The sequence below is a fragment of the Rhinoderma darwinii genome, chromosome 6, assembly GCF_050947455.1.
Source record: "Rhinoderma darwinii isolate aRhiDar2 chromosome 6, aRhiDar2.hap1, whole genome shotgun sequence".
Lineage (NCBI taxonomy): Eukaryota > Metazoa > Chordata > Amphibia > Anura > Rhinodermatidae > Rhinoderma > Rhinoderma darwinii.
Genome location: NC_134692.1, coordinates 3,343,364 through 3,356,912, shown reverse-complemented (window position 1 = coordinate 3,356,912; position 13,549 = coordinate 3,343,364). Strand labels below are relative to the sequence as shown.

The window sequence follows — 13,549 nt, the reverse complement described above, 5'->3', positions numbered from 1 at the left end:
CTCATCAGGTGACGTCACTTTAAGGGGTTGTCCAATTAGGACAACCCATTTCCATAGGTCCTACTGGGGAATATGGACATCATAGAGGGGGCTTCATCTGTAAGGGCCGCTGCATTTGATTGCTTGGGGGGGATCCTTATTTAGAGAAGGGGTTGTCCAAGTAATCAGACAGGAGACCACCACTCGGCACTCATTATTTGGGTTGGAAAATACAGCGTCCCCGGATGGACGGAATATATTTGTTTTCCAGCAGAACTTTCCAGATTGCGCTTTTCTTTCTACCTGGTAACAATGGATAATCAAGCGCGTAAACAATTTGTCGGAATGCAGCTTTTCATAGACGTAGCGGGCAGTGAAACGAGCGGAGACTCGGCGTCCGGCGCTCTCCCCATATCAGCCGTTATAATGTCCATTTTCATCATATACATTTGTCTTATTTATCGCTTCAATTACAGAGATAATCCCAGAAAGCCCATTCCATGATAATCCGGCGCCATTTCCATAGTAATTGATCTTTTATTTATTACACAGGCGATGCGTTCTCCATTACGACCAGCAGCGCCATTCTTTCAGATTGCTTCTTTAATGGAGGCATTAAGTAAAGCCCCGGGAATTACAGAGAACGATCACAGCGACTTCAAGGAATCAAATCGGAGCCGCTCTCAGACCGCCGCGCAAAACAATTGGATTTCATGCAGAGCAGGACGGGGCCACCCCAACCCCTGGTCACGCAGCCTCGGAGGTCTCCATTACACCCCCCTCTATCCCAGCATTGTACAACGAGATATAAAGGAGCGAGCGCTGAACGTCATCTCAAATATCTACAGCGAATACGGATCCAGGATCGGAGAAGCTGCGTACTTACTTATAAAGCGCCCTGTATATTCCACGTCCAAAGGAACTAATATGGAGCAAATGGCTCCCTGGCCACAGAAGCTGACACTCTACCAGGAGGAGTGGGATACAGCCGCCATGTGCACCCTATTAGAGAATTCTGGGGTAAGAGAGGGGGGTCTCATGTTCAGGGTCCTCATGTCTTGGGCAGAGTGGTTATGTAGGGCGTCTTATGTGGACAGTCTGCTGATGCAAAGGGAACTGTGTAATGCTTCATTTCTCCTGTGGGGGCACTGCAAGGTAACTGAGCACTTGATCGCTGGGGGTTCGAGCAGGGGAGAGACTTTGTGATCTGCTTATTGTCAAGGGACCCTTCTAACAAGTAGGGATTATCCTAAGTAGAGAATCTCTTTACATATATTGGATTTAGTTGACTTATGATCGGCGGTTCCTACAGCAGCGATCACAACCTTCACTTTGGTCATATCATTAGTTTCGGTTTTTGAGGTCAAACCCCTGAAAATCTCTAAGAATGAGGCCGCAGCGCCCCGGCGAGTTCTGCCACCCTTCACATTCGGGAGGCTGCTAGGAAGTAAGATGGGCACCCGCAGTCACCTATAAACCCAGAACCGGCCATTTATATGACCACTAAACAGCCGGGTGACCCCACTGATTGCAGCGCTCCGCTCCTTGCCCACTGGCTCTATCCACTCTTTCCGAAGCAAAGTCCAGCTGCCCACCAAAAGGAAAAGTGACGCCAACGCACCTCGGTCTCCTCCCAAAAATTTGTCAATCATATCCAACTTTCACGACTGCCAGGGCCCATCCGTGGAGTAACACCCCCCCCCCACACTCATTATCAACCCTGGTGCAAGCCCGTGACCCAGAAATACCGGCTCCATGTGTGTCGTGCCCCCCAAACAAAACAGATACAGGACAACAGGGAGGAGCGGATGGAAGTTTCTACAACCTGTGGGAGAAAGTAGTGAACTGTGGCCCCTCCCCGGCACCATCTAACTCCCCCGCCAGTCCCAATACCTTCTTTTCCCACCATAACAACCCCTAGGATTTCCCTAATTATCCACAGCAGCACCAGCCATGCAGCCATCTTCCCTTATTTCCCATTACCTCCTCCTACCCCGGACACTGCCCCCGGATGCCTCCCTGAGGGCTTCTCTTGCCCTCTTGCCATACTTTACAGTCTCAGCTTCAGGCAGAATAATAGAGAAGCCGAGCGAATCCAGACGGCACCGCACCGGCACCACCTGTGTTCTAGCGGCTCTGTGCCGATACTGGATGACAACCACTAACAGCCGCCATCGTAGAGCTCATGCCATGATAATTAGCATTAAATAGTTAATTCTCTCCTACGGTCTTGTTGGTGTGTCAGTCCATACTGTAATTCTATTCATGAATCAGGAGTCCCAGGATGAGCAGAGCTGTAGCGGCCTCCCGTATAGATGAGCACTACAGTACATGGAGTTTACACGGTGGCATCTATCGGCAGACGCTCTGCGCAGTCATCCCCGGGTAACTGGATGTTCTGCGGAGCGGTGGCCGTTACTTGGGGTGTGACACCGGGACGGAGCTCTATTTGGGGTTACCCTGGACTGTGGCCCCATCAGGACATATAGGGATGGTAGAATTTTCCGGTGACAATAGAACATTGGCGTTGGGTGGACCCTTCCTCTTCTCCCGCTCCTTCGTCTTCATCGTTCCTCCGTCAGACATGGATACAAAACAATTCAAAATTCCTAAACATTGAGGGGGATTTTCTGGAACCACCAGATAAACAAGGGGCTTCCATACGCCGCCGCCCGCGAGCGAGGTCCGAGCAGCCGCTCCTGCCTCTTTGTTCTGGACTCCCCTACCCATGATGCACCACGGAGATAGGTGACCCACCCCGTCCTTCAACGCTCCCTGTGTTTGACATGCCAAAGAATTGCCAATGAGGCCCCAATTTACAGGACAATGGGGCGAGTTGCTGCGGAGGATCCCGGGTCCCTAATGCAGCATGCCGGAGCTATAGAGAAACCTCATAATGTGTCTTAATTATTCCAAGCGACCGTCCCGGGGGAGGGGGCTGCGGCTCGCTTCATTAACTCTTTCCCATGCCGCTCTCTATTCTAATGTTTGTGAATATTAATCGTTGTCGATCACGGATCATTCCAAGTGGGCGGAAAGCAAATCAGCAAAATCTAAAAAAAAGTCGGCATTTTCTGCCTGAATTATGAAGCTTCACATGAAGTCGATAGAAGATTTACTCCATAACTTCTACTGCGGGCGGGGGGGGGGGGGGATCTTCTCTTATAGGATGGGGTGACATAATGGGGTGCAGTCTTATAGGACAGAGAAAACCACTACAGGAATGACGGCACTTAAAGGGCCGGTGTTCAGTCTTCTGCATATGAAGCAAAATCTGTGTATAATGAAACATTTTACAACTTTCGAATAGACCGCGTCACCTTTTTGAAGACTGCTTGCTTTCAGTGAATAAAATCAATCTGGTTTACACCCCGTGGCCGAAAACCCATTCAGTCTTATGCATGCTCACATAGCTGAAGGTTTGTTACAATGTATCAGTGACGACCATCATCCGTGAGCTTAACACAACAGCAGCACAAATGTCTCTCTGTACTGGAAACCAGAGTGGCCGTCCTTCCCTACACTGATGCTTTGTGGCAAGCTCAGCAAGCAGAGATCTTGAGAACGGTGCAGAATTGAAGTTTAGTAGAAAATTGTAGAACTTCTCATTCATGCAGGGACTAAACAGAAAAGAGGCATTAATGTAAAATGATTCACACGTTCTCCCTGCTCTCAGATTGTTTACATGTGGCCGTGGGTCACGCGCTGTCCATAGTGACATCATCTACCGTGGTCATGTGATCATCATCCATCTGTATTGACGAATAGTTGTAGCTATTGGCTGTTGGGGTCATGTGACAGGAATGCTTTGGGTTTTCCACTTACCTTAAAATCGACAGTCTTTAAACATATCACTTTCTGAGAAAGCTGGGTGACAATACAGGCAATGACATGGCTCACACAAGAATTACTCAGCTTTCCTACAGTCCTGAAGGGCATATTTCAGGAATATCTAAAAGCCAAAGCTAATAAACATTATATGACTGCGCTGATCCGGATAAAGCCAAAAAGTAGATTTACACATCCCAAAACCTGCGACACGATCGCACGGTGTGAATACAGCCATAGATGCACGACCGCCTCCGCACAGCCACAGAACAAAACGTGAAGCTCATATAAAAACAAAAACGTAACAACCACCAAACCTGGCGACTTACCAGCACAGCATCACTGGACGATCATCGCTGCCGAGGCGAAACCGCAGGGACCTGAGGAGAGAAACCGAGTCATGAGAACGAGATTCATTATTATGTACCATCCCAGCACTAACGAAGTAGTAATAGAGCTTAGATACCTTATACCAGCCGTACATATATAATTATATACAGAAGATACCCAGGTTATACCAGCATGCTCCATATCACTATATACAAGAAGATGTATAACTTATACCAGTTGTACATATATAATTATATACAGAAGACACCCAGGTTATACCAGCATGCTCCATATCACTATATACAGGAAGATGTATAACTTATACCAGCTGTACATATATAATTATATACAGAAGATACCCAGGTTATACCAGCATGCTCCATATCACTATATACAAGAAGATGTATGACTTATACCAGCTGTACATATATAATTATATACAGAAGATACCCGGGTTATACCAGCATGCTCCATATCACTATATACAAGAAGATGTATAACTTATACCAGCTGTACATATATAATTATATACAGAAGATACCCGGGTTATACCAGCATGCTCCATATCACTATATACAGGAAGATGTATAACTTACACCAGCTGTACATATATAATTATATACAGAATATACCCAGGTTATACCAGCATGCTCCATATCACTATATACAAGAAGATGTATAACTTATACCAGCTGTACATATATAATTATATACAGAAGATACCCAGGTTATACCAGCATGCTCCATATCACTATATACAAGAAGATGTATAACTTACACCAGTTGTATATATATAATTATATACAGAAGATACCCAGGTTATACCAGCATGCTCCATAACACTATATACAAGAAGATATATAACTTATACCAGCTGTACATATATAATTATATACAGGAGATACCCAGGTTATACCAGCATGCTCCATATCACTATATACAAGAAGATGTGTAACTTATACCAGCTGTACATATATAATTATATACAGAAGATACCCAGGTTATACCAGCATGCTCCATATCACTATGTACAATAAGATGTATAACTTATACCAGCTGTACATATATAATTATATACAGAAGATACCCAGGTTATACCAGCATGCTCCATATCACTATATACAAGAAGATGTATAACTTATTCCAGCTGTACATATATAATTATATACAGAAGATACCCAGGTTATACCAGCATGCTCCATATCACTATATACAAGAAGATGTATAACTTACACCAGCTGTACATATATAATTATATACAGAATATACCCAGGTTATACCAGCATGCTCCATATCACTATATACAAGAAGATGTATAACTTATACCAGCTGTACATATATAATTATATACAGAAGATACCCAGGTTATACCAGCATGCTCCATATCACTATATACAAGAAGATGTATAACTTATACCAGCTGTACATATATAATTATATACAGAAGACGCCCAGGTTATACCAGCATGCTCCATATCACTATATACAAGAAGATGTATAACTTATACCAGCTGTACATATATAATTATATACAGAAGACACCCAGGTTATACCAGCATGCTCCATATCACTATATACAGGAAGATGTATAACTTATACCAGCTGTACATATATAATTATATACAGAAGATACCCAGGTTATACCAGCATGCTCCATATCACTATATACAAGAAGATGTATAACTTATACCAGCTGTACATATATAATTATATACAGAAGATACCCAGGTTATACCAGCATGCTCCATATCACTATATACAAGAAGATGTATAACTTATACCAGCTGTACATATATAATTATATACAGAAGATACCCAGGTTACACCAGCATGCTCCATATCACTATATACAAGAAGATGTATAACTTATACCAGCTGTACATATATAATTATATACAGAAGATACCCAGGTTATACCAGCATGCTCCATATCACTATATACAAGAAGATGTATAACTTATACCAGCTGTACATATATAATTATATACAGAAGACGCCCAGGTTATACCAGCATGCTCCATATCACTATATACAAGAAGATGTATAACTTATACCAGCTGTACATATATAATTATATACAGAAGACACCCAGGTTATACCAGCATGCTCCATATCACTATATACAGGAAGATGTATAACTTATACCAGCTGTACATATATAATTATATACAGAAGATACCCAGGTTATACCAGCATGCTCCATATCACTATATACAAGAAGATGTATAACTTATACCAGCTGTACATATATAATTATATACAGAAGATACCCAGGTTATACCAGCATGCTCCATATCACTATATACAAGAAGATGTATAACTTATACCAGCTGTACATATATAATTATATACAGAATATACCCAGGTTATACCAGCATGCTCCATATCACTATATACAAGAGGATGTATAACTTATACCAGCTGTACATATATAATTATATACAGAAGATACCCAGATTATACCAGCATGCTCCATATCACTATATACAAGAAGATGTATAACTTATACCAGCTGTACATATATAATTATATACAGAAGATGCCCAGGTTATACAAGCATGCTCCATATCACTATATACAAGAAGATATATAACTTATACCAGCTGTACATATATAATTATATACAGAAGATACCCAGGCTATACCAGCATGCTCCATATCACTATATACAGGAAGATGTATAACTTATACCAGCTGTACATCTATAATTATATACAGAAGATACCCAGGTTATACCAGCATGCTCCACATCACTATATACAAGAAGATGTATAACTTATACCAGCTGTACATATATAATTATATATAGAAGATACCCAGGTTATACCAGCCTGCTCCATATCACTATATACAAGAAGATGTATAACTTACACCAGCTGTACATATATAATTATATACAGAAGATACCCAGGTTATACCAGCATGCTCCATATCACTATATACAAGAAGATGTGTAACTTATACCAGCTGTACATATATAATTATATACAGGAGATACCCAGGTTATACCAGCATGCTCCATATCACTATATACAAGAAGATATATAACTTATACCAGCTGTACATATATAATTATATACAGAAGATACCCAGGCTATACCAGCATGCTCCATATCACTATATACAAGAAGATGTATAACTTATACCAGCTGTAAATATATAATTATATACAGAAGATGCCCAGGTTATACAAGCATGCTCCATATCACTATATACAAGAAGATATATAACTTATACCAGCTGTACATATATAATTATATACAGAAGATACCCAGGCTATACCAGCATGCTCCATATCACTATATACAGGAAGATGTATAACTTACACCAGCTGTACATATATAATTATATACAGAAGATACCCAGGTTATACCAGCATGCTCCATATCACTATATACAAGAAGATGTATAACTTATACCAGCTGTACATATATAATTATATACAGAAGATGCCCAGGTTATACAAGCATGCTCCATATCACTATATACAAGAAGATATATAACTTATACCAGCTGTACATATATAATTATATACAGAAGATACCCAGGCTATACCAGCATGCTCCATATCACTATATACAGGAAGATGTATAACTTACACCAGCTGTACATATATAATTATATACAGAAGATACCCAGGTTATACCAGCATGCTCCATATCACTATATACAAGAAGATGTATAACTTACACCAGCTGTACATATATAATTATATACAGAAGATACCCAGGTTATACCAGCATGCTCCATATCACTATATACAAGAAGATGTATAACTTACACCAGCTGTACATATATAATTATATACAGAAGATACCCAGGTTATACCAGCATGCTCCATATCACTATATACAAGAAGATGTATAACTTATACCAGCTGTACATATATAATTATATACAGGAGATACCCAGGTTATACCAGCATGCTCCATATCACTATATACAAGAAGATGTATAACTTATACCAGCTGTACATATATAATTATACACAGAAGATACCCAGGTTATACCAGCATGCCCCATATCACTATATACAAGAAGATGGATAACTTATACCAGATGTACAGATATAATTATATACAGAAGATGCCCAGGTTATACCAGCATGCTCCATATCACTATATACAGGAAGATGTATAACTTATACCAGCTGTACATATATAATTATATACAGAAGATACCCAGGTTATACCAGCATGCTCCATATCACTATATACAAGAAGATGTATAACTTATACCAGCTGTACATATATAATTATATACAGAAGATACCCAGGTTATACCAGCATGCTCCATATCACTATATACAAGAAGATGTATAACTTATACCAGCTGTACATATATAATTATATACAGGAGATACCCAGGTTATACCAGCATGCTCCATATCACTATATACAAGAAGATGTATAACTTATACCAGCTGTACATATATAATTATATACAGGAGATACCCAGGTTATACCAGCATGCTCCATATCACTATATACAAGAAGATGTATAACTTATACCAGCTGTACATATATAATTATATATAGAAGATACCCAGGTTATACCAGCATGCTCCATATCACTATATACAAGAAGATATATAACTCATACCAGCTGTACATATATAATTATATACAGAAGATACCCAGGATATACCAGCATGCTCCATATCACTATATACAGGAAGATGTATAACTTATACCAGCTGAACATATATAATTATATACAGAAGATGCCCAGGTTATACCAGCCTGCTCCATATCACTATATACAAGAAGATGTATAAGTTATACCAGCTGTACATATATAATTATATACAGAAGATACCCAGGTTATACCAGCACGCTCCATATCACTATATACAAGAAGATGTATAACTTATACCAGCTGTACATATATAATTATATACAGGAGATACCCAGGTTATACCAGCATGCTCCATATCACTATATACAAGAAGATGTATAACTTATACCAGCTGTACATATATAATTATATACAGGAGATACCCAGGTTATACCAGCATGCTCCATATCACTATATACAAGAAGATGTATAACTTATACCAGCTGTACATATATAATTATATACAGGAGATACCCAGGTTATACCAGCATGCTCCATATCACTATATACAAGAAGATGTATAACTTATACCAGCTGTACATATATAATTATATACAGAAGATACCCAGGTTATACAAGCATGCTCCATATCACTATATACAAGAAGATGTATAACTTATACCAGCTGTACATATATAATTATATACAGGAGATACCCAGGTTATACCAGCATGCTCCATATCACTATATACAAGAAGATGTATAACTTATACCAGCTGTACATATATAATTATATATAGAAGATACCCAGGTTATACCAGCATGCTCCATATCACTATATACAGGAAGATGTATAACTTATACCAGCTGTACATATATAATTATATATAGAAGATACCCAGGTTATACCAGCATGCTCCATATCACTATATACAAGAAGATATATAACTCATACCAGCTGTACATATATAATTATATACAGAAGATACCCAGGATATACCAGCATGCTCCATATCACTATATACAGGAAGATGTATAACTTATACCAGCTGTACATATATAATTATATACAGAAGATACCCAGGTTATACCAGCATGCTCCGTATCACTATATACAAGAAGATGTATAACTTATACCAGCTGTACATATATAATTATATACAGAAGATACCCAGGTTATACCAGCATGCTCCATATCACTATATACAAGAAGATGTATAACTTATACAAGATGTACATATATAATTATATACAGAAGATACCCAGGTTATACCAGCATGCTCCATATCATTATATACAGGAAGATGTATAACTTATACCAGCTGTACATATATAATTATATACAGGAGATACCCAGGTTATACCAGCATGCTCCATATCACTATATACAAGAAGATGTATAACTTATACCAGCTGTACATATATTACTATATACAGAAGATACCCAGGTTATACCAGCAGGGTTTATATTAGGTGAGATATTAAGGGTAACACAAATGAATGCCTGAACGTTTCTATCACTGGAACATTAGTCATAAATTCGCAGATTTCTTCCAGATATTTGTTCCCACGACCCCCGACTGTTTATTTTGGGTTTGGTCGGACAGATTCTGGGAAGTTTGCTCCTTCTGCTGGACAATTCCCTGTAGAGAATTCTACTTGCATTGATCCCACAGTTTGTTGCCATCTTTGCAGGGTTTATAAAGGGTTAACAGGTCAGATGTGTTTGTAACATTTATATATAAAGTATCAATAAACATCCTGTTATTAGAAGTTCCCAGTGTTGGATACAATGTATCACGCAGAAAGTGAGAGCTGTACTGAACTTATGATAAGACGTTTTATCAGTGACCCCCCCCCCCCCCAGGACCCTCAGGACCCCCCACATATAATCATCAGTAACGCTGCTACATCCCAGGGTTATTCTAGATTATGGATTCAGCTCAGCGACAGATCTATGAAACACGTCTTATCTGGGAGGTATTTACAGCGCTGTTCATCCTGAGCCGTCTGGTTCACCTACTGCTGCTCTACAGATAATGTAATAGACGAGGGGGGGAGGCAGGGGATGGATTTCTGTAAAATAATGCTGATGTAAGGGTCATTCAGGGTCTGTGGAAAGCTGAGTGACATCCCCCATTCTATTCAGTAAAGGAATGTGACCCTTTTATCAGGAATTTGCTGCTGGAACCGTCAATCTCGCTGGAGGACGTCGCATGAAAGTCGTGTCCGTTTTTGGATTTGATGCAGTAATAATAATGGGCGACCGGTATTTGCATGAAATAAATATAAAGTAACGGCGTCCTCCGGTGGGAAAAGCCGCATCTCATACGCTATTCTAATCTGTGTTGCATTTAGTCAGAGCCGTGAGTTCAGGAAATTAATTAAAAATAAGGGCTCGCCCACTCAACGGATTTGCGGTTTATTTTCCGTGTGCACAGATAATATGCAGCAGAATACAGTAGAAGAAAAGTGGGGGAGATTTAACAAGCCTCATCCACACTGCGGAAAATGCCATCCAGAGATTGACCTGCGCTGCGTAAATTTAGTTCCACAGCATGTCAATTATTGCTGCGTTTTTCTGATGTACGGCGTAACTTGCTGCGAAAACGCTGCATTATTTCTTACAGGAGGCAAGAAGAAATATCCCAATCACACAGCCCTTGAGAAATCTGCAGCAAAAATCCACACGATTTTCCGCAGTAAAAAAATGCATGAAATGGTGCGGATTCTCCGCAGCGGATTGTCTTCTAGTTGATGCGTAAACGCTGCAGAAATTTCCTGCAACAAATCAGTTACGTGTGGATAAGCCCAAAATTTCTTCAGCAATTCCGTTAAAAGTTGGACTTTCCGTTGCGGCAAAAACACACCATTTCTTGCTGTTTTGCCACGTTTTTCACAATATTGGGGGATGGTAACTTCTCCTCTGAAAAACACGGCAATTCAGTTCACTTTCCGCAGCAGGAATGGACACGCAGCGGTACGAAAAACACGCACCGCAGGGGAATTTCTGGATGGAATTTTCACGCAGCGTGTGGAGGATATTTGTTAAAACTCACCCACTTTGCTGCTACTGTATTCCGCTGCGTGTGGATAAGTAGTAAAATAATTGTATTGATTAACTCACTAAAAACAGGGGCACAATCACCACCGTAACAAACCAACTGTGCCCAAAAACTCTTTAAAAGAAAAGTTAATTTGTCTGTTGATTCAGTTGTGAACCCTGTGGACGGCGAAGCACGGGGTCAACGGGTCTCAATTGTGGCCACAGCAGATCATAGACCCATGGAGCGGCCAGAAATACCTGTAAGCACTCCAAGGCCGATATTGCATGATGACGATAGGCTGTCACCTACACCAATCCCCCCCCTATTCTGACCCTACGCGTTTCCATACAGATTTCATCAGGGATCTGTCAGGGTTTGTGCACACGCCCTATTTTCAGATGTAATGGAGGAGTTTTACGCCATGAATTACGCCTGAAAAGACGGCTCCAATACGTCGGCAAACATCTGCCTATTGCTTGCAATGGGTCTTACGATGTTCTGCGCAGACGAGCTGTCATTTTACGCGTCAAAATTACGCCCGCGGCCAAAGAAGTGCAGGACACATCTTGGAACGTAAATGGAGCGGTTTTTTATTGACTCCATTGAAAAACAGCTCCAATTACGTCCGTAATGGACGCCGCGAAAACTTGTAAAAATGTCTGAAACTCAGGAGCTGTTTTCGGCTGAAAATAGCTCCGTAATTTCAGACGTATTATGCGTTGTCGTGTGAACATGCCCTAAGGGAGAACATTAAGCCGACTGTCATGCCAACAATGTACTGATGGAATGGATCGCTGGCATGTCAGTCCGCTTAATGTTACCTCGGAGCGCTTAGAGGTTTACGGTGGGGATTGTACCCCAGTTTTTAGTTCGTTAATAAAATTATTTTACTTCTTAGTCACAATCCGTAAATTGAAATAAATATACAACTGTGGGAGCACAATAAAATATACAAAAATTCTGTGAAATTTACGTGTGGATAAGCCCTAAAAATAAAATAACTAAAACAACGATCTAACAAAATTAACCAGCGCAAAGACTTCCAGCGTGTGGAAAGTGAAAAAAAGCCGACCGCGAAGGGGGGGGTACACTGCGGGAGATCCAGCCAAGATTCAAGATCTGTAAACCGGATCAAGTGCTCAGGGCGCCATAATAAAATAAAAATGCCCCTGCCAGCCCATGTACGTGCCGTGCCCCCTCTCCACAACATGAGACTGGCCACGTTGCCGATTTGGACGAAGACGAGGGAATTGATGGGGTTCGGGCGGCTCTGATGCCAGTTAAGAAATAGACTTGGAAATCAACGTCAAAACGAGGCACCTCAACCCCCTGGGTCCTAGTGCATCCGCAGCGAACGAAGAAGTCTCCTGGTATCTGACTTTACGGACTATTCCTTAGGCCGGATTCACACGAGCATGTGCGTTTTGCGCGCGCAAAAGGTACTCAACAGCTCCGTGTCAGCCCTGTATGATGAACGGCTGCGTGATTTTCGCGCAGCCGCCATCATTATGACACTCTGTATGTTTGTAGCACGTGGGGCTTTTCTGTTTTCATTCATACTTTTTACTGCTGTCGCGCGAATCACGCTCGTCCCACGGAAGTGCTTCTGTGTGCTGCGCGGGATTTTCACGCACCCATTGACTTCAATGGGTGCGTGATGCGCAAACAACGCACAAATATTGGACATGTCGCGAGTTTTACGCAGCGGACACACGCTGGGTGAAACTCACGGACAGTCTGCACGGCCCCATAGACTAGCATAGGTCCGTGCGAGGCGCGTGAAAAACACGCGCGTTGCACGGACGTAT

General features: G+C 41.0%; 1 protein-coding gene across 4 annotated transcripts in view; it reads right to left on the bottom strand.

Annotated features, from left to right (window-relative positions):
* The window catches only part of SEMA5B (semaphorin 5B), a 259,077-nt gene that overhangs the window by 183,550 nt on the left and 61,978 nt on the right, over positions 1-13,549 (bottom strand). For all 4 annotated transcript variants that reach the window (XM_075829034.1, XM_075829039.1, XM_075829038.1 and 1 more), the window contains one exon: positions 4,137-4,187. The gene's annotated coding sequence lies outside the window, so the exon portion shown is untranslated. The remainder of the gene's footprint in view (positions 1-4,136; positions 4,188-13,549) is intronic.